Source organism: Manis javanica, chromosome 3, assembly GCF_040802235.1.
Source record: "Manis javanica isolate MJ-LG chromosome 3, MJ_LKY, whole genome shotgun sequence".
Taxonomy (NCBI): Eukaryota; Metazoa; Chordata; class Mammalia; order Pholidota; family Manidae; genus Manis; species Manis javanica.
Genome location: NC_133158.1, coordinates 112,130,009 through 112,146,922, shown reverse-complemented (window position 1 = coordinate 112,146,922; position 16,914 = coordinate 112,130,009). Strand labels below are relative to the sequence as shown.

At 39.8% G+C, this 16,914-nt stretch overlaps 1 protein-coding gene across 7 annotated transcripts in view; it reads right to left on the bottom strand.

Moving 5' to 3' along the window:
- Positions 1 to 5,266, bottom strand: part of SENP5 (SUMO specific peptidase 5) — a 93,359-nt gene extending 88,093 nt beyond the window's left edge. For 3 of the 7 annotated variants that reach the window (XR_005055885.2, XR_005055886.2, XR_005055889.2), the window contains exon 1: positions 5,026 to 5,266. The gene's annotated coding sequence lies outside the window, so the exon portion shown is untranslated. Of the gene's footprint in view, positions 1 to 1,401; positions 2,183 to 4,597; positions 4,846 to 4,899 lie in introns of those variants that run through there. The other 4 variants (XM_036998128.2, XM_036998120.2, XM_036998136.2 and 1 more) reach the window with 4 other exon arrangements.
- Between the last annotated feature and the right edge of the window lie 11,648 nt (positions 5,267 to 16,914).

Sequence of the window (16,914 nt, the reverse complement as noted above, 5' to 3'; positions counted from 1 at the left end):
ACCCAGGAATGGACTAACAGGTACCAAAGGGAAAGGGACTGGGGAGGATGGGTGGGTAGGGAGGGATAAGGGGGGGAGAAGATGGGGGTGTAAGATTAGCGTGCATGGGGGGCAGTGGGAGAAAGGGGACGGCTGTACAACACAGAGAAGACAAGTAGTGATTCTACAACATTTTGCTATGCTGATGGACAGTGAGTGTAAAGGGGTTTATAGGGGGGACCTGGTATAGGGGAGAGCCTAGTAAACATAATATTCGTCATGTAAGTGTAGATAAATGATAACAAAAAAAAAAGAAAGAAAAGGGGGATTACTCCCTGATTGGATAAAACTAACTATAAATCAATGATTAATGCATGCTTTGAATATCCTTAATTTTGACCACTTAAAGGGTGTCAGAAGATTGGCTATGGAGGTACATTTTTCTGATAATATTCTTTTCTCTTAAAAAAAAAAAAAAAGCAGTTCCTGTGTGGTGACCTCCAGTGAGTTCTACACAATGGTATAAAGGGCATATAAAAGTGTAGGCAAAGGGTCTGTTTGTGTTTATTCAGAGGATCAAAACCTAATTTGGCTACCCAGAAAATGAACTAAGATACGATATGAAGAAGAACTTCCAACATCAGCACTCTCTGGAAGACTTATACCAGAAGATGATCATCAAAAAACCTCAACAAAGATCCAGGCGCTGCTACAGCTGTAGGTGCACTCATCCCACCGGTTCCTGGACTTGCCATGGGAATGAAGAAGGAGATATCTAAGCTGGCCTGTGCATACAGTAAAACAACAAATTTGACTAGATCTATACTGTTGGAACTCCACCAAGAATTAGGAGAAGTGCAAGTTGTAGCGCTCCAAAATCTTACAACTACAGACTATCTACTGTTAAAAGAACATATGGGATGTGAACAGTCCCCAGGAATGGGTTGTTTTAATTTGTCTGATTTCAAGTTCAGTTGGACAATATCCACCATATCATAGATAAGTTTTCACAAATGCCTAAGGTACCTCACTGGTTTTCTTGGTTTCACTGGAGATGGCTGGTAACTGTAGGTCTGCTTTGGTTATGTAACTGTACTCCTATTATGTTAATGTGTGTGTGCAATTTAATTAGTAGTTTAAAACCTATACATGCTGAAGTTACTCTACAAGAAGATATGTCAAAGAATTAATCAGTCCTCCCATGTTTTCTTCCGTACTTTACTTCTATAGCTTTTCTTTTCCTACCTAATTACAACTCTTACATAGAATTCGTGCCTCATATCGAATTTACCGAGTATCATAATTCCTCCAGGTGGTAAAGATACCTCAAGACAAATGCTGGGCATAGAAGACACAGGGCATAAATATGCAAAGAAGTAAAAAGCTAACCTTTTGAAACAATAAGGCTTCTCTCTCACTTACCAACTTTACATTTCCCTGTATGTCCCCGGAAGATGACTGGTTAGTCAGAGACGGGTAAGATTCCTCAAGGGAGGAACAACCTAAGACAGGCACAGTCGCAGGGAGGCTATCAGGTGAGAAATTGGGGATCAACAGATGTGAGGCTTAGAACCTCACCCCCCCTGTTCTGAGAGAAATCTTCTGCATCCATGGAGGTTTTATTGCCCCTGTCTAGCTTGGATTAACACATAGTCTACAGGCACACACCTGATCATCTACATTTCCTCTCTTACAACACTAAACTATGTTTTCTACCTTTATCTTGCATCTATCTACCACTTCAGCATTTTATTAAAAATAATAACAATAAAGAGAGAAATGTGGTATCCACATATAAATCAAGTATAAAAATCAAACGAATATTCATATTCAAACTGATTGTTTATAGTTCATAATGCATGATCAAAACCGAAAGTTTCTGTGATGACTGCCCTTGTACTGTTCACCATGTAACTTATTCACTATGTAAGAATTTGTTCTCCATGTAAGAACTTGTTCGTTATGCTTCAGAAGATTGGAGACTGACGAAAATTAGGTTTGGGGTGGATTAATGATTGTGCATTGAGCATTGACACCCCTATACAGAATTTTATTGTTGTTAACAACCATTTGATCAATAAATATGAGAGATGCCCTCTCAAAAATAAAAAAAAAATACAGACTTCCAGTTGTAAAATAAATAAGTAACCGGGATGTAATGTATAGCATAAGGAATATAGTCAAAATATTGTAACAACTTTGTATGGTGATAGCTGGTAGCTAGAATTATCATGTATATAAATGTTGAATCACTGTGTTGTACACCTGAAACTAATGTAATACTGTGTGTCAACTACCCTTCAATAAAAAATAATTATCTCCAAAAAAAAAAAGAGTGAAGGTCATGATGATGTCAGTTATTTTTAAATGATTCAGGAGGAAAAATTAGAGAGAAAAAGAAAATATGGCAAAAACATTAAACCATTAACCAGTGTTGAATCTAGTTGATGAGTATAAGGATGGTCACTGTCCTCTACTTTTCTGTATGACTGGAAGTTTTCATAATGAAAAGTTGGAATAAAAAAAATAATAATAATAACTCAGCATCTTCCTCTAGAGGATTTGTGATGTGGGGTCCATTTCTGGCTCTACTACTAACATAGCAAAGGAACTAGTGAAGCAATGAGAAGACAATCAAAAAATTTGAGAATGAATTTTACTCCCTAAAAGAGAATGTTCACCTCTGCCTGATAGCCTATTACGTTAGCAAATCTGAAAGAGTACCAAAAAAAAACAAAACAAAGGAAAACAGATTTTCACTATGTGAGGCACTGTTACCACCTCATCAGCTGATCCTTTCTAGGTATCCAACAAATTCTTTAAATCAGTACAATGTGACCAAGAAAAGAAAAAGGGACTAAAAGTTCAAGGACATGCTTAAAGCAAATACCTACAGCCAGTAGTTAAATCAGGTATTTTAAGGCAACTAGAGATGTATAGAAGCCAGTTCTTAAACTGAACTCCACAGGAGCTGCCTATTGATACAAAGTAAGTGGTCATACATATCAAAGTTAAGTGGTCATGCATATTGGTAGGAGGGGTTGGAAAAAGCCTGTGTTTTTTAACACGCTGGGTTTATGATAAGCCAAAACAAAAGCAAAACATTCTTAAATTGGAATTTTTTCATGCTTTAGCATCCAGTAAAGACTTAGCATAAAAGCCTACTAAAAAACCCAGTGATTTATAAAATGATGTAATCTTTATATAATTTTGCTAACAAATCCAAGCAGCATTTAGTAAGAAATTCTACTGTAAAATCTAAAAGTTTCATCAAAGAGTATTAAGGAGTCTAACTACATAGGAACTATAATAAAAGAATTACACAGAGCTATTGACTTAAAGGCATTTTTTTTTTCTTCTGGGCTCAAGGCACTACCCTGAAATATGCTATTGTTTCAAGGTTATTTGTTAAGGAAAGAAAGAAAAAATTAAAGCACAGAAGGCAATGGACTAGTTGGACATGATGCTTCACCTCTGAAGCCTGTTCATAAACTAAAATGTGAAACCTGATTTATATCTGTTTCAAACCATGGGTATCACCTGAGAAGCAATTTAAAACCGGCAGTTCGCCAGGTCCCACATCAGATCTACTAAGGAACTGTCCAGGCATCTGGGGTTTTGTTTTGTTTTAATTCCCCAACTGATTCGGGTGCCCAGCCAGGTTTTGGAACCACTGGATTAGACGGCCCTCAAGGTCCCTCAATATCCATGAGTTAAAATTCCAAGTTCACAATTCTGTGTCAAAGGTGAACACTGCACTTGGCTACATACTGCACAGCAGCCATCATCATGCTCCACGGAGGAAAGCATCCGTAATTTCTCTGACCAAGCAATTTTAAGAATAGGTGCTATTCATTCAAGTCAGTGACTGCATCTCCCACTCCCCTACACTTCTCTAACCTAGGGTCTATTAAATTTCAGAGTGGTGAATTCTCTTTTCTCTCCAATTTGGAGAGGGGCATCTCCCGAGATTAACTTAGAACTGTAATGTCCAGGCACTCAGAGGAACAAGTTCTTGTAGTTATTGTTTGCACATTTTCAATTAACATGAAGTATTTTAGAGGCAGAGTGAAGGATCTTCAGAAATATGTAACAAGAATTCCTTCTAAAGTGTACCAAGGTGTCAATGAAGCCCCTCCCAGCTTTTCTCCTAGTAAAGGTCCACTAGGGTAAAGCTACCTTGAGTAAGGAGCGAAACTGATTTGGATGACCCCTCACTTGCCTCCTAATGTTTTATCAGTAAGCATGAGACATCTGGGTGAGAAGAGAGTCTGATTTCTTAATACTGCCCAACCCAAAGCAGAGACTGCGGTTAGGCTCTAACCACCCAAGATTCTACTATCTCCTCTGGCGTCCTTCTCCATTCTGAGCTTAGGTATTCTGAGTAAAAGACATTAACTAGGATTAAGTATCCTGGATATTCTTAAACCGAGTTTAACTATATTCCCAAAATATTTCATGATTACCGTTCTGCTTTCTTCATTTAATTGAATTCTCCCGACTAATTCTATAGGTATACGAAAGCTCCACTTGACCTGCGGTTAAAAATGTCGAAGTTTCTAGCACGTTAAAGGAGGTTAAAAGGCTTCCCATCACCCAAATGTTCAAGTGTGCATACCTGTTCTCTAGGAACAGGGTCCCAGGGGTGTAGGGTAAGGAACCAAAGGCAGGAAGGAAGCAGAACTGTCCGTACAAATAAAAATCCTTGACTTCCAAGACATCAGGAGCTGAAGGACCCTAACAGCAGCTCTTCCTCTCAAAGCTTTCCCGGGCTTCAAGAGGAGCGGCCGGGCTGCTAGCTTTCCCTGTGTGTCCTACAGCTTGGAATGGAGAGGAAGAGGGGAAGACTGCGGTCTCACGAAACGAGATCCCTCGCCGCCCCCAGAAAGGTACAGCAGCGCTCGGGGAGAAATCTGCTACCTCGGGTTCGGACGTGGGGGGAGGGCAGCGTTCGAGGCCTCCAGACGGGCTGCTCTGGCGCGGCGACGGCCAGCCAGCCGGGTCCGTAAGTCATTCGGCTGATTTGACACCGGCACTTCCGCTTACCTACATCTCTCGCTGCCGGCACCTAATCCGCCGCGGGTCTAGGCGCTGGGCAGCTCGGACTGCGGCCCTGCCTTGGCCAGCTCTAGGAGAAGCCCCGTTAGCGATGAGGCGGCCGGCAGGCTCACAGCAGCAGCGGCTGCCGAGCTTCCTTTGGAGCCACTCCCGCGAAGCCGGCGCTCACTTAAATCGTCACCTCCTTCCGTGCTCTTCCGCTTCAGCCCCGGCGCGCCGCATACCCGGGCGGCAGAGCGAGCGGCGTTGGGGCCGTGGCTCCGCCCTCGTCTTCTTCCGGCGGCGCTCGTTCCCCCGCCTCCCGGGCTGCCCCGCCCTGCGCTGCGCTACACGCGACCCTAGACGAGCGTTGGGTCTGTACCCTAGACCTTCTGCGAAGCCCCGGAGGAGTTCTGGGGATTGTGATCTAGAAATTGCAGAGGCTTTAAAGTTTTATTTTTTTGTTCCTTTTTTTTATTTTATTCATTTTATCATTAATCTACAATTACATGAAGAACATTATGTTTACTAGATTCCCCTCTTCACCAAGTCCCCCCACAAACCCCATTACAGTCACTGTCCATTAGCATACTAAGATGCTGTAAAATCACTATTTGTCTTCTCTGTACTGCACAGCCCTCCGTATGCACCCCTCCAAATTATACATGCTAATTGTAAGGCCCCCTTTCTTTTCCCCCTGCTCTTATGCCTCCCCACCAATCCTCCACAGCCCCTTTCCCTTTGGTAACTGTTAGTCCATTCTTGGGTTCTGTGATTCTGCTGCTGTTTTGTTCCTTCAGTTTTTCTTTGTTCTTATACTCCACAGATAAGTGAAATCATTTGGTACTGGTCTTTCTCCACCTGGCTTATTTCACTGAGCATAATACCCTCTAGCTCCATCCATGTTGTTGCAAATGTAGGATTTGTTTTCTTCTTTTGGCTGAATAATATTCCATTGTGTATATGTATCACATCTTCTTTATCCATTCATCTACTGATGGACACTTAGGTTGCTTCCATTTCTTGGCTATTGTAAATAGTGGTGCTATAAACATAGGTGCTATAAACTGGGCTGCTGCATTCCTAGGGTAAATTCCTAGAAGTGGAACTCCTGGGTCAAATGCTATTTCTATTTCAAGCTTTTTGAGGAACCTCCACACCGGTTGAACTCATTTACATTCTCACCAGCAGTGTAGGAGGATTCCCCTTTCTCCACAACCTCACCAACATTTGTTGTTTGTCTTTTAGATGGTGGCGATCCTTACTGGTGTGAGGTGATATCTCACTGTGGTTTTAATTTGCATTTCTCTGGTGACTAGCAATGGAGCATCTTTTCATGTGTCTGCTGGAAATCTGAATTTCTTCTTTGGAGAACTGTCTGTTCAGCTCCTCTGCCCATTTTTTAACTGGATTATTTGCTTTTTGTTTGTTGAGGTACGTGAGCTCTTTATGTATTTTGGATGTCAGCCCTTTATCGGATATGTCATTTATGAATATATTCTCCCACACTGTAGGGTACCTTTTTGTTCTATTGATGGTGTCCTTTGCTGTACAGAAGCTTTTCAGCTTTATATAGTTCCACTTGTTCATTTTTGCTTTTGTTTCCCTTGCCCAGGGAGATATGTTCATGAAGAAGTTGCTCATGTTTATGTCCAAGAGATTTTTGCCTATGTTTTTTTCTAAGAGTTTTATGGTTTCATGACTTACATTCAGGTCTTTGATCCATTTCGAATTTACGATTGTGTATGGGGTTAGACAGTGATCCAGTTTTATTCCCTTACATGTAGCTGTCCAGTTTTGCCAGCACCATCTGTTGAAGAGACACTCATTTCCCCATTGTACGTCCATGGCTCCTTTATTGTATATTAATTGACCAAATATGTTTGGGTTGATGTCTGGACTGTCTATTCTGTTTCACTGATGTGTGGCTCTGTTCTTGTGCCAGTACCAAATTGTCTTGATTACTGTGCCTTTGTAGTAGAGCTTTAAGTTGGGGAGCAAAATCTCCCCTACTTTATTCTTCCTTCTCAGGATTGCTTTGACTATTCAGGGTCTTTGGTGTTTCCATACGAATTTTTGAACTATTTGTTCCAGTTCACTGAAGAATGCTGTTGGTAATTTGATAGGGATTGCATCAACTCTGTATATTGCTTTGGGCAGGATGGCCATTTTGATATTAACTATTCCTAGCCAAGAGCATGGGATGAGTTTCCATTTGTTAGTTCCGCTTTAATTTCTCTGAAGAGTGTCTTATAGTTTTCAGGGTGTAGGTCTTTCACTTCTTTGGTTAGGTTTATTCCTAGGTATTTTATTCTTTTTGATGCAATTGTGAATCAAATTGTTTTCCTGATTTTTCTTTCTATTAGTTCAGTGTTAGTATATAGGAAAGTGACAGATTTCTGTGTGCTAATTTTGTATCCTCAATTTTGCTGAATTCTGATATTAGCTCTAGTAGTTTTGTAGTGGAGTCTTTAGGGTTTTTTATGTACAATATCATGTCATCTGCAAATAGTGACTGTTTAACTTCTTTACCAATTTGGAATCCTTGTATTTTTTTGTCTAATTGCCATGGCTAGGACCTCCAGTACTATGTTGAATAACCGTGGGGAGAGTGGACATCCCTGTCTTATCCCTGATCTCAGAGGAAAAGCTTTCAGCTTCTTGCTGTTCAGTATGATGTTGGCTGTGGGTTTATCATATATGGCCTTTATTATGTTGAGGTACTTGCCCTCTATGCCCATTTTGTTGAGAGTTTTTATCATGACTGGATTTTGAATTTTGTCAAATGCTTTTTCAGCATCTATGGAGATGATCATGTGGTTTTTGTCTTTGTTTTTGTTGATGTGGTGGATGATGTTGATGGATTTTCAAATGTTGTACCATCCTTGCATCCCTGGGATGAATCCCACTTGGTCATGGTGTATGATCCTTTTGATGTATTTTTGAATTCGGTTTGCTAATATTTTGTTGAGTATTTTTGCATCTACGTTCATCAGGGATATTGGTCTGTAATTTCCTTTCTTGGTGGGGTCTTTGCCTGGTTTTGGTATTAGGGTGATGTTGGCTTCGTAGAATGCGTTTGGGAGTATTCCCTCCTCTTCTATTTTTTGGAAAACTTTAAGAAGAATGGGTATTATGTCTTTTCTGTATGTCTGATAAAATTCTGAGGTAAATCCATCTGGCCCAGGGATTTTGTTCTTGGGTAGTTTCTTTGATTACTGCTTCAATTTCTTTGCTGGTAATTGGTTTGTTTAGATTTTGTGTTTCTTTCTTGCTCAGTCTTGGAAGGTTGTATTTTTCTAAGTTGTCCATTTCTTCTAGGTTTTCCAGCTTGTTAGCATGTAGGTTTTCATAGTAGTCTCTAATAATTCTTTGTATTTCTGTGGGGTCTGTCGTGATTTTTCCTTTCTCGTTTCTGATTCTGTTGATGTATGTTGATTCTCTTTTTCTCTTAATAAGTCTGGCTAGGGGCTTATTTATTTTGTTGATTTTCTCGAAGAACCAGCTCTTGGTTTCATTGATTTTTTCAATTGTTTTATTCTCAATTTTATTTATTTCTTCTCTTATCTTTATTATGTCCCTCCTGCTGACTTTAGGCCTCAGTTGTTCTGCTTTTTCCAATTTCGATAATTGTGACGTTAGACTATTCATTTGGGTTTGTTCTTCCTTCTTTAAATATGCCTGGATTGCTATATATTTTCCTCTTAAGACTGCTTTTGCTGCATCCTACAGAATCTGGGGCTTTGTGTTGTTGTTGTCATTTGTTTTAATATATTGCTTGATCTCTATTTTAATCTGGTCGTTGATCCATTGATTATTTAGGGGCATACTGAACAAACGTTTTTTTTTTTTTAAAAATGAAATGCATTGCATTCTATTTCCTCCTTTATGTGACTTTTAGTCTGTGCATGTCTTTGGGTTTGAGGTGAGTCTCTTGTAAGAAGCATATAGGTGGGTCTTGTTTTTTTATCTGTTCAGTGACTCTATGTCTTTTGATTGGTGCATCCAGTCCATTTATATTTAGGGTGATTATCGATAGGTATATGCTTATTGCCATTGCATGCTTTAGATTCGTTGTTACCAGAACATGTACATAACAGTCTGTCCTCATTCTTGATCTTTTCCTTGATTTTAATTACTATGTGTCTTGGTGTTGTCTTCCTTGGGTCCCTTGTGTTGGGAGATCTGTGGATATCCATGGCCTATATGTCTTTCTCTTACAAACCCTCAGTCTAATTGTGGCAAAGGGTCATAAACAGATGATTCTAATATAATATCCTGACATAAGATACAATAATAACAGATTTATGCTGGAAGATGAATTCAATTCTGGACATACTCATTTTTTAATATAGTGGAGATGGATACAACGGAATACCAAGGGTGGGATACTAGGAATCTTGTGCCACAGGTCCCGGCAATAACAGTGTGCATTGACTGTAGGAAAGCTAAAAACAATAAAACTTGACTACAAGGAGGTTTGCTTTTAATTATCATGTGTGTCTGCAAGTTATAAACAATGTCATTGACAAAGTACACCATTGCAAACAAAACCTTTTCTTTAGACTTAGTTCTAAACAATTGCTGAATTGTTTTAGTAATAAATATGTAAGCTTTGTATTGGCATATTTCCTCAATTTAAATCTTGATATTTACACTTCCACCCAAGATGGGACAACAGATCAGATTTACCCTTCCAACGGAAACAACTGAAAAAACAAGACAAAAATTATGAAACAACAGTTTTCAAGACATTTGACATAAGGCAAAGAAGAATGGTGATCCCTCAGAGTTGAGTAATAAATGGGGTGAGTCCCCCAAATACCCCAGTTTACTACCTGAAGAGTCTCCAAGATAGACAGGGGAAACTGGGAGCAGCTTGGTGATCGAAATGAAGGAAACAGAGACTGGGATACCAAAGCAAGGTAAGTTCACAGTAAAGAGTCCCCAGTAAAGAGAAAAAGAGAAATCTCTAGCTACTTTTTAGTATTTCCTCTCTGTTGTCCAGCCATTTGATTATTTTGTGTCCTATTGTGGTTTTCTTTGTATTTATCTGGTATGGGTTCCACTGAGCTCTGATGTGTGGATTAATGTCTTTCATCACTTTGGGGGAATTCTCAGCCACTTTTTCTGAAAGGAAAAGAGGGGACATGAATTCAACAGTCCAAGCAGGTTTACTGTTAAACCTGAGAGGGACCCCTCTGTTCTGGCAGCAGAACAAAGAAAAAAAGGGGTCTCTAATAGGCCAAGAGGCTTTTTATGGCCAGGGTTTTTGGAGAGCCCTTTGAGGGGAGGGGTCAGGGGAAAAGTGAGCTTGTGGCTTGCTGACATGTCCTCTGGAGAATGCTTATAGCCTAGGTAAGATGAAACCTGAGATGGTGGGTGGGCTTATTTAAAAGGTGGTACTCCTGTCTGGATGCTATCATTTTCAACTGTAGTTTATGCTCCTTTCTCAGTCTCCTTTTCTCTTGGATTCCTTCTACATATGTAAGATTATTCGACTTTGTTCACCATGTGTTTTACACTTTGTACCATCTTTTTTTTCCCCTTGATGCCTCAGTTTGAATATTTTCTATTGACCTGTCTTTGAATTTACTAATTCTTTTTTCTATGATCTCCACTCTCCATTGTCAAGTCTATATATTGAATTTCTTAATTTTTAATACTGTATATTCAACTTAGAATTTTACAGACTGAGATTGTTAAAAATTTCAATCTTCTCATTAATTTGAGTTATTTTATTGTGTTTTCTTGTTTTGTTTTCCAGTTCTTGGGCAATATAATGAGTTATAAGAAATACATATTTGGTCATTAAGATGAAACTCATTCAGATGACCAAATGTGGGTAAAGTTGTAATATTCTGAGAATCTTTCACCTGGCCTTAGTGCATCTCCATATTAATAGGTGTTTCCAAGGGGTAGAGAGAAGTAGTCCATCTCCATATCAATAGGTAATTACAAGGGGCAGTGAGGGCATATTTGGACTGGAGAGGTTGGGTGGAGCCCCTCTTTGCAGCTGGGTCAAGAGACACAGGCATGCAGAAGTGGAAGACTGCTTGTAAGCAATAAATTGGTTTCTCCCACTTTATTTCTCCCTTTGACTAATTTTGGTTTCAAAGGTATTTTGCCCCAGACTAGGAAAATATCTCCCCCGACTCCCTGCCCCACCCTGTTACACCAAATATATATTTCCCAGGTATATTTGGTCTTCATCTACAGTTTCTGAAAACACCACAGTCTTAAATGTGGGATGGGCATCTTGTCATGTTAAATAAGAGAATTCTGGACCCCACCCAAGGGCAGGGGGTGGAGGTTGAATCATCCAGTAGTCAATAATTAAGTTAATCATGACTATGCAATGAAGCCCTAACAAAAAACTCTGAGAAGAGCTTGCTGCTCCCTTGGATCCTGTTTCTTTGTTGGAGAGAGTTTCTATGTTTGGGGAATCAGAACGCTCCCACATAACACCAAGCCAGGCCCCAGGCTCCACAAGGATAAAAGCTCCTTTATTTTGAGCTTGCTGTGTGTATCTCTCTATCTGGTTGTTGACTTGTATCCCTTACGGTGTCCTTTATTAAACTGGTAAGCCTTAAGTGCTTTTCTTAGTTCTGTGAGCCACTCTAGCAAATTAATCAAACCCAAGGGGGAGGTTGTGTTAGGCAGGAAAATAGATATGAGCAGGGTGGAAAGAGAATAAGGTCAGGAAAACCCACTAAAAAGACCCAGAGTTAATCAGTTAAAGCTCAAAAAGACAGGAGCAACTTGGCCTGAAATGTTTGAATATTTCCCATATAAAGGAGGGTACCTCAGCATTGCCCATGTCTTTATTGTGTTAATCATACAGGCCTGGCTTATTTTTTTAACTTTACCTATATGCTGTTTTTTTCTCCTTCGGCCCTAATCAAGTAGTTTGCAACCTAGGCAACTAATTTAGCATGCAGGCCCAGCCATAAACAACATAGAAAAGGCAGGAAGTTAAGAAGTAAGATTCTTAACTAACTTACTCTTTGGCAAACAGACTATAACTCAGCCCATGTTGGCGAGTGGGCAGATGGTCTTGTTTGATATGCTCCCAGACCAAGATGCTAGAATCCCGGGGAGAAATCAGAGCAGAAATTTCCTTGTTATGTTAATTCTAAGTATTCAAAGACCCCTTAACAGGTCTGCACCCCAGGCCTTAGTCACATTCCTGAGAATCCTTAAAAGGGGGAAACCCCAACCTTCCGGGGCACTGCTCTCTCTCTGAGGTTGCCTGTACTTTTTCTCTAATTATTTGAAATAAAACTTTTGCTCTGCTTCACTACTGTGTCTCTGCCCTTCAATTCTTTGTTGCGATGGGGACAAGAACTGAGGAAAATACACAATGCTCCCCTAGTGGTTGCAGGAACCTCCAATCTGCAGCCGATAGGTCAGAAGCACAGGTTAACTGCCTTGGGCTTCCAATGGGCATCTGGAGTCAGGTGGAAGGCAGTCATGCAGAATGGAGCCCTTAACCTGGGAAGTCTAGTGCTGTCTCGAGGCAGATTTAAGTTCTCAACACCCTGCAGGTATTTAAGAATTGGCTGTTGTCTGTGTGGGAACCCCCACAACCCACCCACCCACCCACACACACTCACATTGGAATCAGGTGTGGGAACCTGAAAGATGTTATACTGTTACTGCTGTGTATACTGTTACACTATTGCTGTATAACAATACTATTGCTGTATATATAGGAAGGAAAACCAACTCTTTGTTTGCTTATTTCAACATTTCAGTCATCTATTAGTCTGGTTCAGTGGTTCATTTTTCTGTCTTGATTATCCATTGCATTTTCCTCCTTGTTCACATGCTTGGTAATGGCTTTTTGGGTGCCAGACACTGTAGTTAAAAGAACTGTGGAGTTTGCAGATGACATGATACTGTACATAAAAAACCCTTAAGAATATACTCCAAAACTACTATATCTAATATCTGAATTCAGCAAAGCTGCAGGATACAAAATTAATACACAGAAATCTGAGGCATTCCTACACACTAACAATGAACTAGGAGAGAGAGAAATCAGGAAAACAATTCCATTCACAATTGCATCAAAAAGAATAAAATACCTAGGAATAAACCTAACCAAGGAAGTGAAAGACCTATACTCTAAAAAGTACAAGACACTCATGAGAGAAATTAAAGAATATACAATAAATGGAAACACATCCTGTGCTCATGGATAGGAAGAATTAATGTTGTCAAAACGGCCATCCTGCCTAAAGCAATCTATAGTTTCAATGCAATTCCTATCAAAATACCAACAGCATTCTTCAACGAACTAGAGAAAATCATTCTAAAATTCAAAGAACCACAAAAGACCTCGAATAGCCAAAGCAATTCTGAAAAGGAAGAATAAAGCTGGGGGAATTATGCTCCCCATATTCAAACTCTACTACAAAGCCACAGGAATAAAGATAATTTGGTACTGGCACAAGAACAGATCCATAGACTAACAGAACAGACTAGAGAGCCCTGATATAAACCCAACCATATATGGTCAATTAATATAGGATAAAGAAGCCATGGACATTCAATGGGGGAAATGACAGCTTCTTCAACAGCTGGTGTTGGCAAAACTGGACAGCTACATGCAAGAGAATGAAACTGGATTATTGTTTAACCCCATACAGAAAAGTAAACTCAAAATGGATTAAACACTTGAATGTGAGTCATGAAACCATAAAACTCTTAGAAGACAACATAGGCAAAAATCTCCTGAATGCATCTTCTTGAGCAATGGAAACAAAAGCAAAAATGAACTCATGGGACTACATCAAACTAAAAAGTTTCTGTATGGCAAAGGACACCATCAACAAAACAAAAAGGCTTCCTAAAGTATGGGAGAATATATTTGTAAATGACATATCAGACAAGGGGTTAACATCCAAAATATATAAATAATTTACATGCCTCAACACCCAAAAAGCAAATGACCTGATTAACAAATGGGCAGAGGATATGAGACAACTCTCCAAAGAAGAAATTCAGATGGCCAACAGACACATGAAAAGATGTTCCACATCACTAATCATCAGGGAAATGCAAATTAAAACCACAATGAGATATCACCTCACACCACTAAGGATAGCCAGGCATCGAAAAGACTAAGAACAGCAAATGCTGGTGAGGATGCGGAGAAAGGGGAACCCTCGTACACTGCTGGTGGGAACGTAAGCTAGTTCAACCATTGTGGAAAACAATATAGAGGTTCCTCAAAACACTAAATATAGAAATACCATTTGACCTGGGAATCCCACTCCTTGGAATTTACCCAAAGAATACAACTTCTCAGATTCAAAAAGATGTATGCACCCCTATGTTTATCGCAGCACTTTTTACAATAGCCAAGAAATGGCAGCAACCTAAGAGTCCATCAGTAGATGAATGGATAAGGATGTGGTACATGTATACAATGGAATACTATTCAGCGACAAGAAAGAAACAAATCCTACCATTTGCAACAAGATGGATGGAACTGGAGGACATTTGTGCTCAGTGAAATAAGCCAGGAGGAGGAAGACAAGTGCCAAATGATTTCCCTCATTTATGAAGTATAACAATGATGCAAAACTGAAGGAACAAAACAGCAGCAGACTCAGAGACTCCAAGAAGGAACTATTGGTTACCAAAGGGGAGGGGTGTGGGAAGGAAGAAGGGGATTGAGGGGTATTATGTTTAGTACACATAGTGTGGGGGATCACAGGGAGAACAGTGTAGCACAGAGAAGGCACATAGTGGATCTGTGGCATTTTGCTGCACTGATGGACAGTGACTGCATTGGGGTATTGGTGGGGACTTTATAATATGGGTAAATGTAGTAACCACATTTTTTTTTCATGTGAAACTTTCATTAGTGTACATCAATAATACCTTAACAAAAAATTTTAAAAAATAAAGAACTGTGGAGCTGTCTCATTATATCACCTACCAATGAGGGTCCCCTGCCTTCTGTTAGGTTGATAGAGGGGCTGATCAACACAGTCTAGCTGGGTTTTGGCAAGTTTGCCCTCTTATTAAGACCTCTGGTTCATCTCTGTCCTTCAGCTGTAGCCCAGGTTTTTTTTTTTTGGATTTATTTTATTATTTATTATTTTTATTTTGGTATCATTAATCTACAATTACATGAAGAACATTATGTTTACTAGGCTCCCCCTTCACCAAGTCCCCCCTACATATGCCTTCACAGTCACCGTCCATCAGTGTAGTAAGATGCTGTAAAATTACTACTTGTCTTCTCTGTGTTGCACAGACCTCCCTGTGCCCACCACCCCCCACACTATACATGCTAATCGTAAAGCCCCTTTTCTTTTTCCCCGCCCTTGTCCCTCCCTTCCCACCCATCCTCCCCAGTCCCTTTCCCTTTGGTAACTATTAGTCCATTCTTGGATTCTGTGATTCTGCTGCTGTTTTGTTCCTTCAGTTTTCCTTTGTTCTTATACTCCACATATAAGTGAAATCATTTGGTACTTATCTTTCTCTGCCTGGCTTATTTCACTGAGCATAATACCCTCTAGCTCCATCCATGTTGTTGCAAATGGTAGGATCTGTTTTTTTCTTATGGCTGAGTAATATTCCATTGTGTATATGTACCACATCTTTATCCATTCATCTGCTGATGGACACTTAGGTTGCTTCTGTTTCTTGGCTATTGTAAATAGTGCTGTGATAAACATAGGGGTGCATCTGTCTTTTTCAAACTGGAGTGCTGCATTCTTAGGGTAAATTCCTAGAAGTGGAATTCCTGGGTGAAATGGTATTTCTATTTTGAGCACTTTGAGGAACCTCCATACTGCTTTCCACAGTGACTGAACTAATTTACATTCCCACCAGCAGTGTAGGAGGGTCCCCCTTTCTCCACAACCTTGCGAACATTTGTTGTTGTTTGTGTAGCCCAGGGTTTTGATAGAAAACCTCTCTCCTCAGCCCTGAAAGACTACAGTACTTTCAGTCCATTCTTTTAGAACTTTGAGCTTAGCTCTTTAGATTCCAGCCTATTCAACTTCAAAACGTGAGGAATGACTTGAGGGACTAATCAGTCATGTGCTTGAGAAGGCCATGTCCCTCAAATGGGGCATGGTTTCCTAAGCACTGTTGTTTTTTAAAAGTTTTGGCTCAGTCCCACATCCTCCCAAGAAGGTCTTGAACTCAGAAAATACCCCACATGGGAAAACAGCCATGTATCGGAACTCCTCTGGTTTCCAGTTGTCTGTAGTCCCACATGACCATTAAAAGTTCCTCTGGGTTTCATTTACCCCAGTAGACTCTCTGCTTAGATTAAGTCTGATCCTCAGCCTCCACCTAGAATCAACAAACGTTCCTAGAAAATAAAACACCTATGATTATAAATTCATCTGAGAAGTATTCTCCCCTCTGTGGAATTACAGTTTACCTAAAACTAGGTTAACAAATCCATGTGATTTCACAGTGATCCAATATATTTTAAACTTATTGTATTTGGAAACAATATAACTTGAAAAACTCAGTTATATCACATCTACAATGCCCAAAGGTATAAATGACGTCTTCTGTTTATACTCATAATTCTCACATTTCTTCAGACATTTATATAGATTCATTGCTCACTGTAAAACCTTTTCTCCATAACTTTTCCACTTCTGACTTGGTTGACCTAATTTTGTCAGAACATATTTCAAAAGTTGCAAACTGAACAATTTGAGGGAGATGATGAGGAGCAGTGCCTAGGACAATTCATGAGACAAATATCAAGTACTTAGAGCTTTTAATCTAATTCCTGTGGCTATGGATGCAAGATGGGCTAAAAGGGATAAGTCCATGAGAGGCTGAAGAACATTTTCTGATCTCTGTATCTGAGAATCCAAGACAGGAGAAGGACTTTGTGAGCTGCATCTGATT